Source organism: Scyliorhinus torazame, chromosome 3, assembly GCF_047496885.1.
Source record: "Scyliorhinus torazame isolate Kashiwa2021f chromosome 3, sScyTor2.1, whole genome shotgun sequence".
NCBI lineage: Eukaryota > Metazoa > Chordata > Chondrichthyes > Carcharhiniformes > Scyliorhinidae > Scyliorhinus > Scyliorhinus torazame.
This window is the reverse complement of record NC_092709.1, coordinates 313,154,693-313,160,741: the sequence shown is the minus strand read 5'-3', so window position 1 is coordinate 313,160,741 and position 6,049 is coordinate 313,154,693.

Sequence of the window (6,049 nt, the reverse complement as noted above, 5' to 3'; positions counted from 1 at the left end):
TGGGGGAGGGAGGATATGGGGATATGGGGGAGGGGGGATATGGGGATATGGGGGATATGGGGGAGGGGGGATATGGGGGATATGGATATCAGGCGGGGGGGGGGGGGCTCACCCTGCCTGCTCTGACGAGGTTGTTCACCTTCTTGTGGTACTGGGTGCCTGTCCGTGGTGTCAGGGCCACAGCAGTGACGGCCTCTGCCACCTCCCTCCACAGACGCCGGCTGTGGCGTGGGGCAACTCTGCGGCCGTGCCCGGGATACAGGGCCTCCCTCCTCTGCTCCACTGCGTTCAGGACTGGAACCTCGGGGCTGAGCGGCGGGTGGCCATCCGGTCGGGTCTTCTGGTCGGGTGGGGGGGAGCAGCGCGTCCTTAATGAGCCGTCACGCCGTGCGGCGCGTATGACGCCGCACGGCGTGAACCACGTGAGCAAGCGCGGATCCCGTCACGGAGCTGCTAGCCCATTCCGGGCCGGAGACTTTGCGACGTTTTTGGCGGCGTGATGCAGGTGGGATTTGTGCCGTTTTTGCCGCCGGTTGGCGGACTTTGCGCCGATAACGGAGAATTTTGCCCCCTGATAGTGTCGCTGAATGTCGTGGGAACTTTCATACGTGTTGGATATTAGTCCCGTGTGCTTTACACGTTTCTGTGGCAACACCTCAATCATGCCTCAATCTGCAGTACTTGAAGACTCAAACTTGCAGCTATCCAGCATAAAATAACGATTCACTATGTTCTAAAGGAGCACCGAATCCCAAATGGAAAATTATAAACATGTGGCTGAAGAGAGTCACTGATTTTGTTTCCCTATTTTGCAGTTCTCACCATGCATTCCTCCTGAGAATAAGCAGAGAAAGAGGCCATTCAGCCCAATGCATCGGTGCCATACCCTGATAGACTTACCAACATAGGGTGGAATCTGATAAATCTCCTGGGAGTGGGAAACGAGGCGGGCGGTGTCACCTCGTTGTACAGGAGCCAAAAATATCAGCTGCCGATGGATTAAAGACAGACAGTGGTTCCCTACAGCAAGTGGCAGCAACCGATTTTTATTGTATTAGCAAGTCATGCACACTTAATAAAACACGTGCGGGCGGCACCGAGGGCCCGGGTTTGATCCTGGACCCTTGTCACTGTCCATGTGGAGTTTGCACATTCTCCCCGCATTTGCGTGGATCTCACCCCCACAACCCAAAGATGTGCAGGGTAGGTGGATTGGCGACACTAAATTTCCCCTTAATTGGAAAAATTTAAAAAATAACACCTGGTCATCAGATTAAATTGTACGCTTCGAGGCGGAAGAATCTGCGGATTCTGGGCCTCCCGGAGGGGCTGGAGGGCCGGACGTGGGGGCCTATGTGGTCACCATGTTAAACTCGCTGATGGGAGCGGGGTCCTTCCAGGGGCCCCTGGAGCTGGAAGGGGCCCATAGAGTGTTGGCGAGGAGGCCCAAGGCTAACGAGCCTCCGCGGGCGGTGCTGGTGCGGTTCCATCGGTTCGTCGATCGGGAGTGTGTGCTCAGGTGGGCCAAGAAGGAGAGGAGCAGCAGGTGGGAGAATGCGGAGGTTCGGATATATCAGGACTGGAGTGCGGAGGTGGCGAAGAGGAGGGCCGGGTACAATCGAGCGAAGGCGGTGCTGCACAGGAAGGGGATGAAGTTTGGCATGTTGCAGCCGGCACGACTGTGGGTTACCTACAAGGACCGACACCATTATTTTGAGTCTCCGGAGGACCTTTGTTCAGGCCGAGAAGCTGGACACAGACTGAGGGTCGGGATGGGCGATTGGGGACTGTGGTGGATATGTTATGCCTAATTTTGGTTTGGGGGGGGGGGGGGGCCTCTGCATTGTTTTGGGTTTCTTTTTCTCTGTGTTTTTCTCTTTCGGGTTGAAGAGGGTGAATGGGGCGGGTTGGGCACTGTTTTGGTTGGTGGCGGGGCCTGGAAGGTGGAGAGCGCGGGATTTTGTTCCGAAGACTGGGGGTGGGTGGGTAGGACCGGGGTTGGGAAGCGAGGATTGTTTCCCGCGCTTAGAACGGAGGGGGAGAGCCTGTGAATGGGGTGCGGGAGAGGAGGGTGTGCCACACAATGGGAGGAGTCGAAGGGGAGGCGGGAGTGGCCGGGGTCAGCATGAGTCAGCTGACTTGCGGAAGTGCAATGGGGGGGGGTAAACCAGCTAGGATGGGTCCTAGCCGGAGCGGGGGGGGGTGGGGGGAGGGGTGGGGGGTGGGGGGGAATCGAGTTGCTGCTGCTAAGATCAAGGAGGAGCTGGAGCGAGTGGGGTGGGTCGAGACGGGGGTATGCCGCTGTGGGGAACGGGCCGGGTGTGGGGTGCGGGCGCGTGGCTGGCCGAGGAGGGGTCATGGCTAGTCGGCGGGGGAGGGGGGCTGGTAGCCCCCTGATCCGGCTGATAACCTGGAATGTAAGGGGACTGAATGGGCCGGTTAAGCGGGCCCACGTGTTCGCGCACCTGAAGGGGCTCAAGGCGGATGTGGTTATGCTCCAGGAGACACACTGAAGGTGGCAGACCAAGTAAGATGAGGAAAGGGTGGGTAGGTCAGGTGTTTCACTCGGGGCTAGATGCCAAAAATCGAGGGGTGGCGATCTTGGTGGGAAAAAAGGTGTTATTCGAGGCGTCGGGCATTGTGGCAGATAATGGCGGTAGGTACATAATGGTAAGTGGTAAGTTGCAGGGAGAGAGGGTGGTACTGGTCAATGTGTATGCTCCGAACTGGGACGATGCGGGTTTTATGCGGCGTATGTTGGGTCAGATCCCAGACTAGGAAGTGGGGGGCCTGATAATGGGGGGAGACTTTAACACGGTGTTGGATCCTGCACTGGATCGCTCCAGGTCTAGGATGGGTAGGAAGCCGGCGGCGGCTAGAGTGTTGAGGGGATTCATGGACCAAATGGGAGGGGTGGACCCTTGGAGATTTGCAAGGCCGGGGGCTAGGGAATTTTCATTCTTCTCACATGTCCATAAGGCTTATTCTCGAATCGACTTTTTCATTTTGAGTAGGGCGCTGATAGCGAGAGTAGAGGATACCGAGTATTCGGCAATAGCCATTTCGGACCACGCCCCGCATTGGGTGGACTTGGAGATGGGGGAGGAGAGGGACCAGCGCCCGCTGTGGCGCTTGGAGGTGGGGCTGTTGGCGGACGAGGAGGTGAGCGAGCGGGTCCGAGGAAGTATAGAGAGGTACTTGGAGACCAACGACAACGGGGAGGTCCGAGTGGGGATGGTATGGGAGGCACTGAAAGCGGTGGTGAGGGGAGAGCTGATCTCCATCAGGGCCCACAAGGAGCGGAGAGAGAGGGGGGAGAGGGAGAGGCTGGTGGTTGAGATGGTGAGGGTAGACAGGAGGTATGCGGAAGAACCTGAGGAAGGATTGTTGAGGAAGAGGCGCAGCCTCCAGGCCGAATTTGACCTGGTGACGACCAGGAAGGCGGAGGTGCAGTGGAGGAAGGCCCAGGGGGCGGTCTACAAGTATGGGGAAAAGGCAAGCCGGATGCTGGCGCATCAGCTTCGGAAGCGGGACGCAGCTAGGGAGATCGGGGGAGTTAAGGACAGGGGAGGGAGCATGGTGCGGAGTGGGGTTGGCATCAATGGGGTCTTCAGGGACTTCTACGAGGAATTGTACCGATCCGAGCCCCCACGGGAGGAGGGAGGGATGGGCCGTTTCCTGGACCAATTGAGGTTTCCAAAGGTGGAAGAGGGACTGGTGGCGGGACTGGGGGCCCCGATTGGGCTGGAGGAGCTGATCAAAGGGATAGGAAGCATGCAGGCGGGGAAGGCACCGGGGCCAGACGGTTTCCCGGTCGAGTTCTATAAAAAATATATGGACCTGTTGGGCCCGCTGTTAGTTAGGACCTTCAATGAGGCAAGGGAGGAGGGGGCTTTACCCCCGACGATGTCCCGGGCACTGATCTCCTTGATCCTGAAGCGGGACAAGGATCCCCTGCAATGTGGGTCTTACAGACCGATTTCCTTGCTAAATGTAGATGCCAAAGTGCTGGCGAAGCTCTTAGCCACGAGGATTGAGGATTGTGTGCCGCAGATCATCGATGAAGACCAGACGGGGTTTGTGAAGGGGAGACAGTTGATCGCGAATGTGCGGAGGCTTTTGAACGACATCATGATGCCGGCGAGGGAGGGGGAGGCGGAGATAGTGGTGACGATCGACGCTGAGAAAGCCTTCGATAGGGTAGAGGGGGGTACCTATGGGAAGTGCTGAAGAGAACAAACAAACAAAGAACAAAGAAATGTACAGCACAGGAACAGGCCCTTCGGCCCTCCAAGCCCGTGCCAACCATACTGCCCGACTAAACTACAATCTTCTACACTTCCTGGGTCCGTATCCTTCTATTCCCATCCTATTCATATATTTGTCAAGATGCCCCTTAAATGTCCCTATCGTCCCTGCTTCCACTACCTCCTCCGGTAGTGAGTTCCAGGCACCCACTACCCTCTGCGTAAAAAACTTGCCTCGTACATCTACTCTAAACCTTGCCCCTCTCACCTTAAACCTATGCCCCCTAGTAATTGACCCCTCTACCCTGGGGAAAAGCCTCTGACTATCCACTCTGTCTATGCCCCTCATAATTTTGTATACCTCTATCAGGTCGCCCCTCAACCTCCTTCGTTCCAGTGAGAACAAACCGAGTTTATTCAATCGCTCCTCATAGCTTATGCCCTCCATACCAGGCAACATTCTGGTAAATCTCTTCTGCACCCTCTCTAAAGCCTCCACATCCTTCTGGTAGTGTGGCGACCAGAATTGAACACTATACTCCAAGTGTGGCCTAACTAAGGTTCTATACAGCTTTTTTTATTTTTTTTTATTTTTATTTTATACTCCCTCCCTCACCGGAGTTGACCGCTTCCGCTTTTCATGCTGCCGCAAACTCCCGATTCCAGCCGCTCCTCGGCCACAGATTGTCTCTCTCTCTCTCTCTCTCTCTCTCTCTCTCTCTCTCTCTCTCTCTCCCCCCCCCCCCCCCGGATGTGACCCAATCCTTTGCCGAGGTTCGGGTTTGGGGAGGAGTTTGTCAGGTGGGTTAGGCTGTTGTATGAGGTCCCGATGGCGAGTGTGGCCACAAATAGGAGGAGGTCCGAGTACTTTCAGTTGCACCGAGGGACGAGACAGGGGTGTCCCCTGTCCCCCCTGCTCTTCGCACTGGCGATTGAACCCCTGGCTATGGCACTGAGAGAGTCGAGGAACTGGAGGGGGTTGGTGAGGGGTGGGGAGGAGCATAGGGTGTCGCTTTATGCGGACGACCTGCTGCTGTATGTGGCGGACCCGGTGGGAGGAATGCCAGAGGTAGTGAGGATCCTTAGGGAATTTGGGGACTTTTCGGGGTACAAGCTCAATATGGGGAAGAGCGAGCTGTTCGTAGTTCAGCTAGGGGACCAGGAGAGGGGGATTGGCGAGCTCCCACTAAAAAGGGCGGAGAGGAGCTTCAGGTATTTGGGGGTCCAGGTGGCCAGGAGCTGGGGGGCCCTGCATAGGCTTAACTTTACAAGGCTGGTGGAGCAAATGGAGGAGGAGTTCAAGAGGTGGGACGCGTTGCCGCTGTCCCTGGCGGGTAGGGTGCAGTCAATCAAAATGACGGTGCTCCCAAGGTTTTTGTTCCTGTTCCAGTGCCTCCCCGTGTTTATCCCGAAGGCTTTTTTCAGGCGGGTTAACAGGGGTATAATGGGGTTTGTGTGGGCGCGAGGGACTCCGAGGGTGACAAGGGTGTTCCTGGAGCGGAGTAGAGATAGGGGAGGGCTGGTGCTGTCCAACCTCTGTGGGTACTACTGGGCCGCCAATGCGACAATGGTGCGCAAGTGGGTGATGGAGGGGGAGGGGGCTGCATGGAAGAGGCTGGAGACGGCGTCCTGTGTGGGTACGAGTCTGGGGGCGCTGGCAACGGCGCTGCTGCCGCTCCCTCTAAGGAGGTATACCACGAGCCCGGTGGTGGTGGCGGCCCTCAAAATTTGGGGGCAGTGGAGGCGGCATAGGGGGGAAGTTAGGGCCTCGGTGTGGACCCCATTACGGGGGAACCACCGGT